General features: G+C 38.6%; 1 long non-coding RNA gene across 1 annotated transcript in view; it reads right to left on the reverse strand.

Annotated features, from left to right (window-relative positions):
* Nucleotides 1-3,485: 3,485 nt before the first annotated feature.
* The window catches only part of LOC126354022 (uncharacterized), a 39,255-nt gene continuing 24,131 nt past the window's right edge, over nt 3,486-18,609 (reverse strand). Inside the window, exons 2-3 of the long non-coding RNA XR_007565257.1 lie at nt 4,992-5,289; nt 3,486-3,740 (exon numbers count right to left, since the gene is read on the reverse strand). This is a non-coding gene — a long non-coding RNA (uncharacterized LOC126354022). The remainder of the gene's footprint in view (nt 3,741-4,991; nt 5,290-18,609) is intronic.

Raw genomic sequence — 18,609 nt, forward strand, 5'->3', positions numbered from 1 at the left:
CAGAAATAAAATATCCAAATACATAGTAGAAACATGGCACAACTGGTAGCTGAAGTGCTTATCAATATTAATCTTGTCCTGACATTTTTCATGAAAATTTTGAACCTGTTGTAACATCTAGTCCACTGAAATATCCTCCTGCTGTAACTCAGTAAATTTGTGTAATGAATGCATAAGTTCAGGTTTGAAGGTAGAATTAAGGTAAGTTAAAATTCGGATGGGTGATGCCTGTAATGACCCTTCCAGCCAACGGAATGTATCCTGCATCAGTACCATGACAGTTGTACCATGAGCATAGCTGGAAGGTGAAAATCGTTCCCGACTATCTAACATTGTACCATTAATAACACTACCTACCTGCAACTTTAATCTGTTCAGTGCCTCATAGCTCCCTTTTTCATAGCAATTTGCCAACACAGTCTCTGGCAAGAAGACAAAGTACAGCCAATGAATCCCTACCTTTTGGAAGTAAGACATGTGGTGAAGATTACCTTTTCACAATTTGTCTCATTTGTTTTGCTCCAAAAGCATACTTCCCTTATATCAGTCTGTCTAGACATACCACTCCCTTGAGTGCGCTTCTCCAAATCTGTTAACAATAAGTAGAAAACAAGAAACCTGGCAATAACCCTACAACAGTAAACGAAAAGTATGTGTGGCAGTTACATGAAAACACTAAATTCCTCTCCAAACACAACACAATGGACAACACTTCACAAACTAAAATACTAATAATAAACCTAACACCAACATAACATTGCAACAAATTATGTGACCTCAAAGCATAAGGTCCATGTGCCCTATGTTGTGTAACCACTAGAGAATCCTTTCCACCTGCTTCACTTGCATACTGGGTCGGTCGCAGGTAACTGTAGTAGCCATCAATCTTTAAAAGGTTTTACCAAATACACGTGAACGATAGATGGTTTTGTAGGAAAATATATCTTTACAATAACCAGTGAGAGCATCTCCATGACCAGATATGGTGTGTGATATTTGGCCAAGAACTACTTTTCCTTTCCTTTGTGATCAAGATTCAGCTGCCCTACACAATATTGCGATAGTTTGCCCATGTGCCTATTTGATTGTTCCTGCCATTTAAGGGCCTTTTTGTGCCTTCTCCATACTTACTGTATTCACAATCCCAACCAAATTTAGGACTTAAAATATGAAATAGTGGTGGCATCTTCATTGACATAGGTTATCCTAGTCATCTTGTCTGGCATTTATGTAGAAGCTTAACATCTCTGAAGTAGTCTTGTGAACACACTCCATCCTATTGTTGGTTTGAGGGTGGAATAGGCTTGTTCATTACTTCCAGATAAGTGATGCATGGCATAGCTGTTTCATAAATTCTGAATCAAAGTTCGTACCCTGATCCATGACTAAGATATCACACACTCCAAACTTCAGTATCCAACTGTTAACTAATGCCTGTGCCATGGTACTGGGTGGCATTCGTAACCATTACTATAAGCCATGAAAAATGATCTGTGATTGACCATAAATACATACCTATTCCCTGCAGCTATTTTAATGAATGACCTGCAAATGTCAGCTTCAAAGCCTCTGGTAACCTCTGCAAATGGATTTTCTTATGTGAAATATCTCCTTTTTGCAAGCATGGTACACAAACTCTGACATACTGCTCAATATAGTGCTTCCTGTTCCTTCCACAAAGTGCCTATCTGTGGCTCATTGGCCACCATGACATGACATGACATGGCAAGTGGTCATGAGCCTGGTGTAAAACCTCCTTGTGAAAAACTGCTCTGATCACGACACGTGGTCCGCGTTTTGTTCTCTACACAACAAATAATCATGTATGTTAAAGTGCGGCTGTGAAACAAAAGTCTGACGATCTTCATCCTCTGCCTGTGCTTTCTGCCACTCCAACTTCTTCCCAATGTACTTAACATTCCCAATTTGTGAGTTAATGTGCCTGTGTTCATGTTTTTCCTACATGGCTTATTGGCTACCTTATAATCAAACTAGCTAACCTTGAGAGCCTAACGTGTTAGACAACTAGATGGGTCTTTCAGACCAAGCAACCATTTCAGTGATACCTTATATGACTGCTGACACTTCCTTCTTGGTTGTCTAATAGTTATGTTCCATCTTATTTAACTGGCTTGAAGTGTACTCTATTGGATGCTCCTGTCCATTAAACATCTGACCAAAATACGGTTGATTGCTTCATTCAAAGTGTCACATGATGAACTGATTTTCAAAATATGGGAAAACCCAATACCGGGTCCAAAATCATTGCCTGTTTCAGTTTCTCAAACACTAGCTGACTTCCTTGTGCTGAATGAAAATTTATACTCTTTGTAAGTAATCTGTTCAATGGTTCAACTATTTTTGTGAAATCCATTATGAATCTATAGTAGTAGTTACACAAACCAACAAACAACTGTATCTGCATAGTTGGTCATGGCTTTGGGAAAATAAGTCAAGTTATGGCACTGATCCATGCTCAGTGTCAAATGTGCTGACCAAAATCTACTACACACATCCTACAACCATTCCATACTCTTCCATATAGCCTTTGAATAAATTATCGTGTCATCTACAAACACCATACAGGCTTTAGGCTTTAATCCTCATAAAACTCCATTCAGTAACCACTGAAAAAGTAGCAGGTGCATTTTTAAAACTGAACAGCATCTGGTTATACTGATAATGACCACGTGGTGCCATAAATGCTGTCTCTAGCCCATCCTCAAGTGTTACTTCTAAATGATGATAATCACTTCTGAGATCCAGTGTAGTAAAGTAATGACACTGGCCAAAATTATCTAAGGTTTCCGTAATATTAGGGATTGGAGAAGCACCTATAATGGTCTGTGCATTCAGAAACCTGTAACCACAGCAAAACAAATATTTCTTCATTCTATCCAATAATTTCTTGGGGATAATAACTATTTGCACTCCAGGACTGTGATTAGGTTCTGTGATTCCACCTCGTAGTTGGTGTTCAATGAACTCCTCCATTAGTGCTCTTGTCCGTGACAAGAATTTTTGCTGTCTGTCAGGCCGGCACGTCTGCTAGGTTTGTAGTGATACAATGTATCTTATGAGAGGATGTCCATGAGACATCACAGAAAACAAGTGGCCCAGCTGTCAGATGCAGCTCTTATCTCCCACTGTAGAGCCAACAGCCTGATGTGTGTCTGGTTCTCAGGCGAACATGTAATGTGTCTGCATGTCCACGAGCTAACACATCGACGGGTGCCTTGAGTCTCATTAGTTGTGTCTGAACTCCTGTATGAGCTATCTGCTGGGGTCTCTTGAAGAGTGCTGAATTCAGTATTGACTGTGAAGTTTTAATTGCATAGGTGTGGAAGAACAACCAATCTTGTAGAACAAGACAACAGAAGACTATATAAGGACAGATGACTGACTTTGGAAGGATGTACCTGTACCCCTCAAAGTTTTTCAGATGCTGGGAGATAAAGAAAGAAATGATATAGGTATGTAGTTTAATATCATCTCATATTTATTTTGTTTAATGTTTAGTAATATATGAACATGTTCTCTGTATTCTTATTGTGTTTTTCACGTAATGTTTGAATCAGTTATGTTAGGCGAAGTTACTCTGCCATGGAATTTTTCCAGATTCAGAAACAAAGTAACTGATTTCTGAGTTCTCATAGTTCAGAGTCTACATCTATAGTCATTCAGCGCTTGTAGTAGTAAATCCTCCTCCTTTATGGATGGAATTGCCTTCACTGTGTCAGCTGCAAAAAAAGTGGAGACATTCAAAGGTCATTGATAAATCCTCCATTTACTGGCCATAATGACAACACGCACACTAAAAATCTTCTTGCTTTACTTATGCAATAATAAAAAAATACACTTATTGAGCTCAAGTTCTTGGCCACCATAGGGACGAAGTAAACTGTTATGCAATGCAAATGCTTCATCTCCGATAATACATAAGGAATTTCCTTACAATATTCAGGAGTGGCCTGGGAGGAGATAGTTCAGTGTGTTCCTCTGCACTCTTTTCCATAAAGATGCTTCTTTAAATGCACTTGCATCACAGTCTTTATCGTGAGCAGCAACATTCACAAAAAAAGAATTATAATTTGCATCCACTGCTACCATCAGGACTAATGAATAGTAACTTTTATAACTGAAAAACATTGAATCACTTTCTTATTGTTCGGTAATACTGATGGGTTTACCATCAATGGCCCCTGTCCAGTTTGGAAAATTTGCAGTAATTTCAAACCAACATGCCATACTGATCCAGTCATGTTCCTCTGGAATGGCCCATATAGTGCCGCACAGTAATGACCACATCTTCATGCAAACCTCACGTACAATCCTACTAATGGCTTTTATTCCCAGTCTGAATGGTAATGCAGATCAGTGAGTGTTTTCTGTCGCAAGTTAGCTGAAATAATAAAAATTATAATGTTTTTTTCTTTCAAGGAAAGAGGCTAATAAAAATGGGTTAATGTCAGAGCTAATTGAATGAAATGTCACGGAAAATTGAACAGAATAGGAGCGGTTCTGGAGCAAACAAGAATGTGTGTTTTATGACTAACTAAAATTTCTCTTAAAAATAATACATAGACAAGAAAGTTCTGCAAATATGCCGTATAATAGTGACAATGTAAACCCAGCTGATTCCCAGAGTGAAAAACATTGTCAGCAATGTAAAGATAACCCACAGAAAAACAAGAAAGCTACAAATGAATTGGGCAGGGAAATGCCGCCATCATTGATTCATATATTGAGTGGGATCAAAGTAGAAGCACAGCAGATCCCTGCTAATCCAAACTCTGGTAATCCAAACATGAAAAATGTTAGTGTAAGTATGGAGAACTGTGCGGTAAACTGCTATACATACACACTAATTTACACAGTACATTAAACATGTATTAGAAAAATTGGCAAGAAAACTTTAGGTTTAAACAATGCATGACAATGAAAGAAAAGCTGTCAAACCTAATAAAATACAGCACACATTTTATCCCTACCTTTTATATGACAAAGACTCAGCCATTGTTTTTTGGCGTAATGAAGACAGTATGTTATACGATGCACAGTTGCGCCATCGTCTCTTAAACATCAAATCAGCAGGTGTAGCACTGTCCTTTGGCGCTTTCAGCCTCATTGCCACTTCCGTCATTGCGGTCCACTTCTTCCTGGTTTTTAGTCACAGCAGCATCAGCAAGGTTCTCCACACATACCCCATCCACTCGTCGACATCTCCTTCACTAGCTTCTTCACATCCAGGGATTGTATCATTTGTAGTAGATTTTCCACTAGATTGACCTGTAATTCAAGAGAGATCCACAGTTTTCTGAGAGTATTTTCTGAAATATTCTGCAATAACTCAGCAGCCCAATAAACGACATCCTTCACATTGGTATTTTTCATTTTGTACACTAAATGAATGCTTCATCTGCACTCTTAAAAATTGTTTTCTGTAAATCAGTTTTAATGTTTGCGGCACGCCCTGGGCCATCGGCTGTAGAAGTGGTGTGTAGCGGGACTTTGAATTTCGCCGCGCTACACTCGTTCCCTCAGATAAAAATTATACCGTCGGAGCGGTATGAGCGCCCCACGGCAAAGAGTAACTCTTTTTTGTTTTCTATCCGGTTTTTTTGTTGACAGCCGAAGCTTAAGGCAGACGTGATCTGATGAAGACGTAAAAAAAAAAAAAACTTATTAGCTAGTCTTGATCTGATTTTAATGTGTAGACATATTGTGGAAGTTGTTAAGAAATTCGGAGGATGGAAGTAGCAAAGTAAATTAAATTGCATACAGTATCAAGATGATTTTAATTGGTATAAATTAGTGATTCCTGGACGATTGCAAGATTTCGGAGCAGGCTTTTCACACAGAAATGAAGGAGATTTTTGAAGACCTGGACGCCGCACGAAAGAAGACAAGTTAACCTCGTAAAGGATGAACTCTTATCTACGCCATTTCCCCCTGTCAGTTAAATTTTGTTATTCTCTGTTCTTTTTCAATGATTTTTGTAGTGGAAATTGGTTTAACTTTGCTCAAAAACGCCACAAGGACCACCCCAACAATAGCTTTCCCGAATCATTTCTTTTCTCTTCTATTTTTCATTTTTATTAACCACTACAGGTGTAACATTCAGCGCCAAAAACTTCGCCATAATATCTTCATCACATAAATGGCGCATTATCAATCAAAAGGATTGCGCGGAGTGACAAATGATTTAACCTTAGAAAACCATCGAACAGTGGAACAAACTGGCCGTGAAATCATTCTTTCAACAGCTTACCATCCATCCATGCTTTTTTTCTGGTTGCAATAATATACGGGCAGGGACTTCATATTGCAGTTTTTAAAAGCTCTGGGCCTAGCAGATTTGCCGATCAGCATTAAAGGCAGCTTGTGATTACTAGCGGCTTTGCTGCACGTAAATAAAATCACAGGATCTTTGCACATTTTAAAACCAGGAGCTTGGTCTTCTGCTTTTGATGCCAGGCTTTTTGTTGGCAATGCCCTAAAATTAAGGCGAGTTTCGTCAGCGTTATAAATTTGTTGTGGAGAATACTTTCCCTCTCTTTTTATTTTTTTCAAACTCACCCAAGTATTCCTTCGGTGCTTCACGGTCAGAAGAAAGCATCTCTCCAGCAATTGTTAGATGACGGATTCCGTCACATTTTTTGAATCTGTTCAGGTCAACAGCCTTCCCCTGAACCAGTTCTCCACTCAAAGGAGTTCCCCTTTCTCTTTCCTGCGTAAGCGAAAAGAAAAGAGCTTCATCCACTTTATCGTACAGGGACTGTTTCTAAGTCTGCCGAATTTCGAGTGTTTTTCCCAAAGGCGTTGTACAGGACTGTTCAAGCTTCACTCGGTTCTTCTTCCAATTGCAAAAGGTTGCTTTACCAACACCTAGTTCCGTTACCAGCTTAGATACATTCTCACCGTTGTTTATCCGCTTCAAAGCATTCATTTTAGCTTCGAAAGTTAATGTTGTATGTTTCCGTTTACTCGTGACGAAAATACGTACACCACTACACCTGAACGAATACAATACAACTGCTACGCGTGCCAGCGATCGATAACTAACATAACTAAACGCTTTGCGAGCCAACTCGCAGGGCAATGACCACAGACGCTAATAAAGGTCTCAACAAAGCACAACAACAAGCGCAGGGAGTGAGAGTGAGCCATTTTTCCCACACTTGTTACCGTGGTGTACCTACTTCATTCTACAAACTAATCACTGTAATCCCAGCTAAACAGAACAAGGTCCAGTCCCTATTAGTTCGGATTAACGGGACTCTTCTGTATGTCTTTATTTATAGGGGTTACACTAATTGGGGACAAATTTTATGATGAAAATATCGTAGATTTCCAATATGAAGTCATGAGTCTTATTAAAAGAGTTATGTCAAAATAACAAATCAGAAGTACACATCAGCAGTCTCACGACATTTCCTAGAGTCATGGAGTACATGAAAACCAATCTTTTGACGTTACATTGTCATACCAGTCATCACATCCTACTCAGCATAAATTCTATTTGAGTCCTACTTCCACATGTGTAATGTATAAGAAACTTTCGATTTTTGAAAAAATATGAAGTGATATTTCATCTTAATATAAAACAGATAACTTTATTCACTCATGTTCAACATGGTCTAAAGACAATTGTATGTAAATTGCAGTGTTCCTTTTTGCACAGTAAATAAATGTTTCCTAATAAGTAAAATTCAGTTTGTTGTGTATTCACATCAGTGTCACTACAAGCAATTCAGGAGGAGTTGTTTCACATGCTGGTGTCTTCATGTTGCAAATGAGTTTGCAAAATTGACAATAATTTGTCAAACATGGTTTTTGATATATTGAAGAATTTAAACATGATTTGTATCGCCCTCTCATAGTTTTTCATATAGTTCAAATTTAAATAGATCTTATAACACAGGATGCATCCAACACTTTCTACGTTGACACTTTTTCTTTTTATAAAAATAATAGAACAATGAGAGTGCTAGCATCCATATTATCAATCCTACCACTCCACTGCACAGAGCTCGACTGCAGCATTTCCGGTGTGCCTGCCATCTCTGTGGACGAGGCTGCCTGTATTTTTACTGGCTGGCAGAAACACTGACACAGAGAAAATTCTTGTCATGGACAAGCACCCATAGCAGCTGAAAATGTCCCGTTATGTAATACAGTTTCCTATGATTCGGTGTACTATTCCTTTTGGCAAACATTGCTGACTTACTTGCGTTTCTGGTAACCATCCATCTGTACAAAACAAGTCATTTGCTTCAACAATACCTCTTTCACAGCTGTGCAATCATTGCCCTTCAGACGATCCCCTTCTTGCTGCTGCATCAGCTGTTTGCTGTGGATTACAATCACACACGACCTATTAAAGTTTTCTTCCTCTAGTACTCCTAGAATGTGGCTATATCTTTCAACAGACTAACCTCGCCTCTGCCTGAGTTATCTATGCTAACTGAAACCATATGTTTCTCATAAACCATACTTGTGTGCGTTATGCTCCTGTGCACAAAACAGTGTAAACTGTCCAACTCTTCTTTGCTTGAGAGTGGCTCAACCACGTACACAGCCCCACGTGGTAAATTTGTACCCCACTGGAATTCACAATACTATTTCTGTACCTGCTGGTGTTTTATCCTGCTGATCAATCTTCAATGAAGTTCTCTATAGTTTAGTCGGCATCACCTTCATGACAGATGAGCCCTGCGACATGCCTTTATTTGCAACTGTATCACCCATGTAAAAGAGAGTCCCACTGAGCTCAATCGTGTGTTGCTGAAGATCAATCCTAGCATGATATTTGTCGAGAAAATTTAGCCTGATAAGCACTGGATATGTTCACCTACATGTGGCAAAACATCCAAGTGTTCCATAAACGTAGTTTTCCCAATAGTAAACTCAAGTACCGTCATGCACAATTACTCTATCGCCAACCCCACATATCTTAAATCACAGTGGGCCGAGTCTCCTCCTGCTCACTAGGTCCAGACTGGTAACAGACATATGCGCCCCTGTGTCTACGACAAACCACTGTTCCACAGCACTCACTAAGCAGAATACTGCCTGTGCACGAATTTGCACTTTTTTTAGAACCTACCGGGGCTGTTTTTCAACAATCGAACCTAAGGACATCACAAACATCCTTGCCCAAAGCAGGATTCGAACCTGCGACCGTAGCAGTCGCCCGGTTCCGGACTGAGCGCCTAGAACCGCGAGACCACCACGGCCGGCTAAAAGGTGATGTACCTGTTGCTGCATGCAAAATATTCTCCTCCAATTCACTGCAATTCTAAAAGATGCTGTTAAATCACTAGGCTTCTCATTGTAAATCTTCATGACATTTCTGCGAGTATTCCATGCAAGAAAATGTCTAATGCTCTGTTTTCTGCTTCCTGCAGTAACACCTTATTGCCCTACACATTCTAGGTAGGAACATACATCTGCACACTGACTTTGCGGATACTGTCCGAAAATACTTCCAGTGACTCATTACGTTCCAGTGACAAAGTAATTTAGCGACTAACTGTCGAAATGATTGTGCTTTACTGAGCGTTTACAACACATTTGAGCTGGCTTCCCCTACAAATAGCAAGTTCGCCACACAAAGGGTTACTTCGTCTGACCAACCACTTATTGCAGCTGTAGTGGTAACATCACTAGTGAATACTGTTTGTTTTATTGACAGGAGATTGATAAGTACAGCTGCAGCTGGATCGAAAGAATAAGAAGGAGAACCCATCCCCAACTCTGCCTTATTTTCCCCACAACTCGGACTGTGATTGAACCTGAATAGCTTTCAAAGCCTCAAATCTATGAAGGAGTTCCTCATACTCCTGCTTCTGGCAAGAATTTTTATTTGTTACATGTGAACTTTATCTGTTTGAGCAGCAACAGACTCTGGAATAGCAATAACTGAGAACAGATATTGAATCAAACATAAAGTGAGACTCACCATAAATCACTCTGTTGAGCCAATATTACTGAACTGGAGGTATGTGAAGTGACACTGCTTGTATTTACATACAAGCAAAGTACCTTATCAGACTATTCAACACAAAACCTCAGTGTTTGGATACCCAACAATCACTTCTCTCACCAAATCATAGGGTTTAACCTTTGGACACTTTTCAATAAAACATGTTTTATCGGGAAGTGTAAAAACTGCTTACAGACACCAACTGCAATGACCCAGGCTATGTTTACCACTACACATCAGGATAGGTGACAGGAATGGTGAGGGAGAGGGCAATTTCATGCCACAGCCTGCACTTTAACAGTTTATTCAAGCATCCTTACACAGCTCTCTGACCTCCCTCAGGGCTGCACTGTGTGCATGAAAATACAGCTGGTTGCAGAACGCGTTGACACCCAGATCATGCCAGTGATATCCATATTCATGGGATGCATGCGGCAGATGTCACGGTGCCATGTGGGTTGCCTGCAGGCGTAGACGAGTGTAGCCTGTCCAAAACCTATGGAACTGTGTCACCTCCGCACCTCTCATCCCCATGTTGGGTTCTTAGGTGCGACAGCCGACACTATACCCGAAACAGAATAACAAAGTGACTGGCAGTAAAGCACAGCTGAGTGTAGAAGGGGACGATGTTGTCAGTTTGCCAGTGCATGCGCATGCATTATGATTGTAGCAGCAACAGATATGCGGTTTCTTAATGGACTAACTTCTCATGCTGCCTTTTAATGGGCGGTATTGAGTTCCCTTCACAGGATTATTATATCCTTGTGGCTTAACAAACGACTCCTATATATAAAACGATGTCATGTTCCTATTATTTGTATACCCCAACAAAAGCAGCAGGAGGAACACTGTTTTTACAATTATCAGAATGAATCACGTTCAGTTATCATATTTGTAGGTAAAGGGTGTTAAAATGGATCTGAAACATTCATGTAAATGCATCAACTAACAACATTAAAATAATATAAACTGTTTGAATACTTACCAGTCACTGTTGTGTGTATGCAGTGAGTCATACTTGTGCGAAGGAGAATTCCTTAATAACGAGATGAGATCTATTGTGCAACTGCAGTACACACCATTCAGTCACTAATACAAAAAAATAAAAACGAATTAAGGCAAAGGGTTCAGAATCTCACTCTTCCTTGACACTGTTATCGTCGGAGATCTCTTTCATGGACGAGCCACTAGAATTGCACAACGATATAATTCAATTTTCTATATTACTCTCAACACACGCTTCACTTTTCCACACTTCTTTATCAACCATTTGTGCGGCGTACAACATTTCTCCACTTCGTTATTTGTGTCAATCTTTCCTCTAACAGTCTTTGAATTTCTGTGACAGTGAGGCTTTTGTTATTTGTTGCCACGTAAGTTTTAATTTGTACTCAAATAATTTCAATGGTGTTAAAGTGGCGGTGGTATGGTGGAAGCCTAACCACCCTGTGGCCATGTTTTAGCTACCTCGTCCACAACTTACTGAAACTGTGGTTTATTTTTCTATTTCCATGATCTCCGCCTTACATAAATCGTCCTGAATTTTCACATAATGGCATTTCAACCATTCAACACTGTCTGCTTTTTTTTTTTTTTTTTTGCCATCATTAGAGCTTTATCTTTAATAACTGTATGGTATGTGGCATTATCCATTAAAATGACAGAGGCCCTGTTTAAGTTTACCAGTAGTTGCCCTTTGAGTAACTTCAGAAAACTGTCGTGGTTCATCTCCTCACGGTAGTCATTTGTTTCCCTCGATTTGTAAATGAGTAGACAGTTAGGTACAAAACCAGATGCAGTTCCAGCTATAATTCTTGAACCTTTTCCAGCGGGACAGTAATACTTTCACATATGCTATCATCTGTCCATTCTTTTCTGACAGAACGATCGGCGTTTATCCAGGTTTCGTCAAGCGACACAATGTCTTCAAACGGCACTTTAACTATAGTTCTTAAAAATCAACAACGCCTTGCTACAATGCCACCCTTCCATTATAAATTTCCATCCAATAATTTTTTTAAGGCGAAAACCGAGAGCTCTGACACCCGTTTAACAAAGACGTTTTGCTGCCACTGAATAACTCTGCCTCACGAAGAGTAACTCAAGAGTTTTGTAACAGTTGGATGTTGTTTTCTCATGTAAAGGTGCGTGTCCACTAGCAAGTAACTTCTGCAAATACTTGCTGACGTGTTTACATTAGTACTTGCGCAAGTTGACTTCTGCAAGTCGCTTCGGTAAGTTAATTTCACAAAGTTGCTGCAAATGCTTGCGGAAGTGTATCCACTACAGTTCGCGTTGTGAGACAGGCAAGTTGTAGATTACAATGTCGTCTGCACAAACCAGAGCAGCCGCCAGCGTTGTTGTATTGTTATTGTTAAAGAAAAAGTGACGAAAAACGAAAAGTTAAGAAAAAGAGAAGTGTTTGGGTAAAGAAATGGATAGAGGCGTTCATGCTCAAGTTTACAAGAAACACTACTGAACGAACTGAAATCAGAGGACTTTGTCAGATTACAAACTTTATGAGAACGTCTTTTGCAAGTTTTGAACACCTCTTGTCCATTGTAGAAGCAAATATTCGGAAACAGGATACAAATATGCGGCAAGCTAAATCGCAAAGAGATCGTCTTTTAATTACAGGTACTCTTCGATTTTTAGCCACACGTAAATGTCAAATAAATATTTATTGTCAATAGTCGTACATTTATATTTATTTCACTGAATTACTTTTTTTATTTTTAGGCGATAGTTTTCACTCTTTGATGTAGGTTTTCCGAATACCCGTTTGCACTATCTCTCAAGTTGTTACGGACTGGTGTGTGGCTCTATATGAATATCTGAAAAGAGAATATTTGATGGTTAGTATTTTGATGATGCCATGTAGTCTCCAAACACCTGACGTGCATCAACAGTTTTGTGCATCGCTTCCAAAGCCTTGTTTAGAATAGTGTCTGAATTTTCCTCGGCATTTTTTTTTTTTCTTTTCAAAATACTTCTTGCCTGTGATTTTTCCTAGACTGTATCTGTCTCACACTCATTATCTTCCCTGGCGTTTTCTGATCCCTAAAATAAACATTGTAATGTAATATTTATCTTCAAAGGGATACATTTCGGATATAATTTTGTTTTCTATAATTTTAGGAACCTTCAACAAAAGAAGAATGAATCTGAATCTCTACTGGTGTTGAGAATAGATGGGATTTTCCCAACTTGTGTTGGCGCCATGGATGGAAAACATTCAGTCATACAGGCTCCCAACAAAGAATAGTAAAGGGAACCACAGTATTGTGCTATTGGCACTGGTTGGACCTGACTACTGAGTTATATACTTCGATGTGGGCAGTAATGGTAGAGTTTTTAATAATTGTAGATTGTCTCATTGTCTTGAGTCTAATTCTTTGACTGGGCCAGTTCCTCGAAATTTACCTGGTAGAACTGTACAGATACCTTATGTCATTGTTGCTGATGATGCATTTGCTCTAAAAAATTATATTATGGAGCCCTACCCTTTTAGAGGCCAACCAGTGCAAAATTGTGCGTTTAACTATTGGCTCTCTCGACCACGAAATGTGTCTCAAGGGGAAGTAGCCTGGAAATACAGACACTTTTAAATTTCAATTGATTTCTGTTCGGTTGAGAAAAACAATATGCATTGGAAATTATTGCGTCAGAATTCGACACTACAGAGCTAGAAATAAGGAAAAAATTCACAATTTGCGTACGCAGTATAATCAAGAACTAAATAAATCGAAGAAAAGAAAAACTGGACAAAGTTCAGACGACTTATATAAAAGTAAATGGGAATTATTTGATTCCATGAAATTTGTTTCGTTCCTACATACCGAAAGAAACCGAAGATAACATGGTAAGTGAAACAAATTTAATATTCTGCATATAGTATTTATATTTATACTCTCATCAGAAATAGGGCTGTGTGGAACCTGTAGACCCTTACATCACTTTCCCCAGAGAGAAAGAGCAACCACAGGTGGCTCAAAACTACCTCCTGGGCGTTATCAATCTATTTCGCCATTTGTGGCATCAGAAGGCATTGCACCATGTATTTCATTTGCAGACACAGTAACGTTCGGTACAGAGAAGCGTGCCCTCAAGATGACAATTTCATACATGACAAATGCTGCTGACAAAAGACAAATTAACAAATTCAATAAGAACACAATACTGACAATCAAGTATGCATTAACATTACTGGATGAATCGAAGGACTTAATTCTATTTGCTGCTTCAATGAAATTTAACACATTATTTGAAGAGATTACATTTTTATGGTTGTCCTTAATCAAATCATTGTCTTCAGAAAACCTTGATAAGGAATGCTTTCCATATGTTAATATGTATGAATCATTGTAATAAACAGATAACATTCTAGTTAATGACAAATATCCAATTGCATGAAATGTAGTTGGTAACACACTAGGCATATCAAATAGTTCACATGATAAATCATAACGTGTGGCACTCAAGATTAATCCACTATTGTTCAATTTTAGTGTAAAGGGTAGCTTGGGTGTATCATATTTTTTACATGTAAATGTGACATCAAGGGTGGAGTGAAATGAGAAAATTATACCTTCAGAACATCGTTTAAAAAATGGATGATGAAGACGCGTTAAAATTCTAGGGCAATCATCTCTTGGGGGAAGATTCATAAACAATTCTTTCTGTCAGCTGTACGCTTTACTGTCTAAGAATACTGCCGATTCAGGGCAAATTAACTTATGACCACGTTTACACGTATGCAAATCATTTTCATTTAGGGAGACACAATATCTTCGATCCTTGCTGATCCATAGATAATCATTCAGAACATATTTTACATGAATACCTGCCTGTCTCCATTTCACAGGGTAAGTATAAGCTTATACATTTAAAAATTATGCTTTGATCTAGCAATGGGGATAGAAACAATAACAGTTAATTCATCTTCAGTCATTAAGGAGTGTGTGGTGATTAACTTATAGTAAGCATATTAATTGTAACAGTTAACAGGGTAAATCATATTATGTGTTGCATCTAGCTTTCGTTCAGTTGATAGTAGGATCTGTAAAAATTGTTCTGGATTTAGTAGTTCACTGCTCAAACAATCATTTGAACTACTTTCTAAGGCTGTTCTCAAGTTAAGGGCATCAATTCTAGCATTTGATAAACTATCAGTAATCCTTAACAAAAGAGTGTTCAAATCTAAATGTGCACCACTCACAGCATTTAATCCTTGGAACAGTTCTTGGATATTTGCTTCATTTCATTACGAAGTACATAGAAATGTGAGATAAATTGCTTTACAATGAGTTCAATGAAAACTGTGTGGTTAGTAATGGTTCTTTGCATATTATTTAATAAGATAATTTCATTAGAGAGGTTAGTTGAATCTGTACTGGACTGTTGTTCAAGAGCTAATATATTGCCTTTAACTTCCATTAGATCTCGACTAGTTAAAGTACAAAATACAGTACGAAGGATACTCCCTCCATAATCAAACCAGGCACGTTTATGCCTAATTAAAGTTTTGTGTGGCAAAAGCTGTAAAAAACAGGAAATCTCTTGTTCATAGTCAGCAAACATAGACTCTACATGCAGTTTGGCTGTAATCCAGTTATTATACCAAGATCTACCCATTTCCAAAACTGCATCATTGGCCTAAACAGAACAAATTAGATCAATTTGCTTCTTTACAGAATTTAACTGTTGCTGGATTTCACTCAGATTGTACTTGAGGACAAGTTTTGTATTACTTGCTGAAACTACCATGTCTGATCGTGGTTCAAACAAAACACCTGTACTCTGTGGTACAATTACTACAGCATTAGTAGAATACGCTATCATAGCAAGCGTTAGAATAAAAATGAACATGGTTAATTAGTTCTACAGTTAACAATGAACATAAAATAAATGAGTTTATTGTGGTAACCTGTGGAATAAAAGGTTCAGTTTCACTTGTGCACTCAAGCAACAGCTTCAATACTAAATTTTCACAACACATTCACATAAGCACAGGACTGAAATACACACACGCATTGCAGTATCACACACTACACACGTTTACACAGATTGTAGGGGTGTCTGGAACAGGATCACTCAGAACGTGGCGATGCCTAGGCCTTGAAGTCTGGACTGCGACCTCGCGATTCTCGCTTCCTGGGTTTGAGAACAGAAGGTCTGCCTCTCGGTCGGTCCTCATCATCTTGCGATTCTACAGGAAATTTACGTACAAATGGCTTTACACGATTGACATGAACGACAATCAAACGAAAGGGCAGTTGGAGCTTAAGAGTGACTGGCGACAACACTTCCAAGATTGCATATGCCCCTTTCCAAAACTTTTTACTTGACTCTTCTTTAACACTACATTGCTCAGATACACAAGATCTCCAACTCGACACAGTGGCACTGCTGCTTGGCGGTCATATTGCCTTGCTTGCTGAAGAAAGGATTGATGATTCCACTGTTTCACTCCGCTCTATGCTTATACATATTAAGAAAGAATGACGGACTGATGAAAATAGTTTTCGAAGATTACGTAGAAGGGAAAAGGAAGCGAGGAAGGAAAAGATTCCAGATACTGGATGACACGATGGACGGTACAACATACAGCAGCCTTAAGAAGGAAGCAATGGATCGCAGAAAATGGAGAGGCAAAGGACTTGCTAATATAGCAGGTAACTGATGATGATGATGATGATGATGATGATGCTTCCTTTGGCTTGCGTGCTAGATCCCTTACGTGTTCATTGCTGATTCCGGCAGCCGATCATGCAAAGTCCAATGGTGAATGCATTCTTCTTCCGTAGACAATTTCATATGGACTTAGGCCAGTTGAGGTGTGCATTTTGGCATTGTAACAACAGACATCCCCATTGTCGTGTTCGCTGCTCACATAACGGCTAACTATTTTAATAATTGTTCTGTGGACTCGCTCAAGTCTTCCATTTCCTTCAGGGTGTGCTGGTGTAGCCCTTAACTGAGTTATTTGCGAGAGCTTACAAACCCTTTAAGTAATTTACTCATAAAATTGGTTCCTTGATCAATAATTATACTTAATGGTGATCCAAACTTAAGAATCCATTCTTTTACAAAAACTTTTGCTATTGTCTCAGCGCTCTGATCAGGTATTGATACCATGAGAAGATATCTATAGAAATGATCTAACATTGTCGATATGTATTTGTTTCCATCTTTAGTCTTAGGCAACAGTCCTACGTCATCTAGTCCTACTCGTTCAAATGGTTCACTTGTTTCTGGCAGTTCTTGCAATAGTGCTCTATTTTTTCCTACATTATTCCGTCTGTTGCAGGAATCACATTGTGAAACAAACACGAAAACGTCACCTTAGCGGCTCGGCCACCAAAACATTTGAGCTATTTTAATGTTTTTTGCCTTTCTACCGCAATGTCCTGATGATAAAGAATCGTGTCGCTCTCTCATGATTTGCTCTTTCATTCTTTCTGGAATAACTAGGCGTTTTCCCTTACTAGTGATTTTGTACAATAATCCAACTATTTAGACAAAACTTTGATCATTTTTCCATAATTTGCGTTGTGGATCTTCTTCCTGAGTTGCCTTTACCTCTTTTTCTCGACTTACTGTAACACAAACATTGACTTTTCGACTCATTGCATCAGCATTCACATGTTGTTTACCAGGTTGGTGAGTAACCTTAAATTGGTACTCGCTCCATCTTAATGACCATCTTGTTAATATGGAACTTGGATCCTTTAAGCTCAATAACCATTTAAGTGCGGCATGATCTGCAATAATTGTAAATTCTCTTCCTGCTAAGAAACTAGTTATGTGTTATACAAAAAGCAAAACACAAAGCACCTTTTCAGTAGTAGTATAATTACATTCTGCTTTGTTTAATTGTCTGGAAGCAAAAGAGATTGGATGTTCATGACCATAAACTTCTTGAGACAAGATTGCACCTATGGTAAAATTGGATGCATTCGTTGAAAGAATTAAAGGTTTACTGAAATCTGGATTGGCTAATACTGGGGCTGTGGTTAGAGCAGATTTAAGTTTTTGCATTCTGTTGACTGATTAAATGTGGCTCCTTTCTTCAGTAGCTGTGTCACTGGACGTGCTATATTCGAATAACTGGCTATAAATCATCTGTAGAAATTTGACAATCCCAAGAATGATTGTAGTTCTTTCAAACTCTGTGGTTCAGGAAAATTCTTTACATCTTCAGTTAATTTTGGATCACATTGAACACCTTCGCTGGTTATAACATGACCAAGATAGTTAACTTTACTTTGTGGAAAATGACATTTATCCATTGATAAATACAGGTTTGCGCTTCTTAAACGCTCAAAAACAGCTTGTAGTCTCTCAGTACGCTGCTTAATGTTTTCACCAAAAATTATTACATCATCAAGGCAAACAAGTGCTTGTGTTGGGATGAGCCCTCATAAAATGAATCTATTAGGCGTTGAAATATAGCTGGAGCATTACGAAGTCCAAATGGCATATGAAGATGCTTGCATACTCCTGTTGCTGTTACAAATGAAGTTTTTGCTTGATCATCTGGATGCACTGCTAACTGGTGATAACCACTTGTTAAATCACATACTGAAAAAATTCGACATCTGCCCAGGTAATCAAAGGTT

Source organism: Schistocerca gregaria, chromosome 3 (assembly GCF_023897955.1).
Source record: "Schistocerca gregaria isolate iqSchGreg1 chromosome 3, iqSchGreg1.2, whole genome shotgun sequence".
NCBI lineage: Eukaryota > Metazoa > Arthropoda > Insecta > Orthoptera > Acrididae > Schistocerca > Schistocerca gregaria.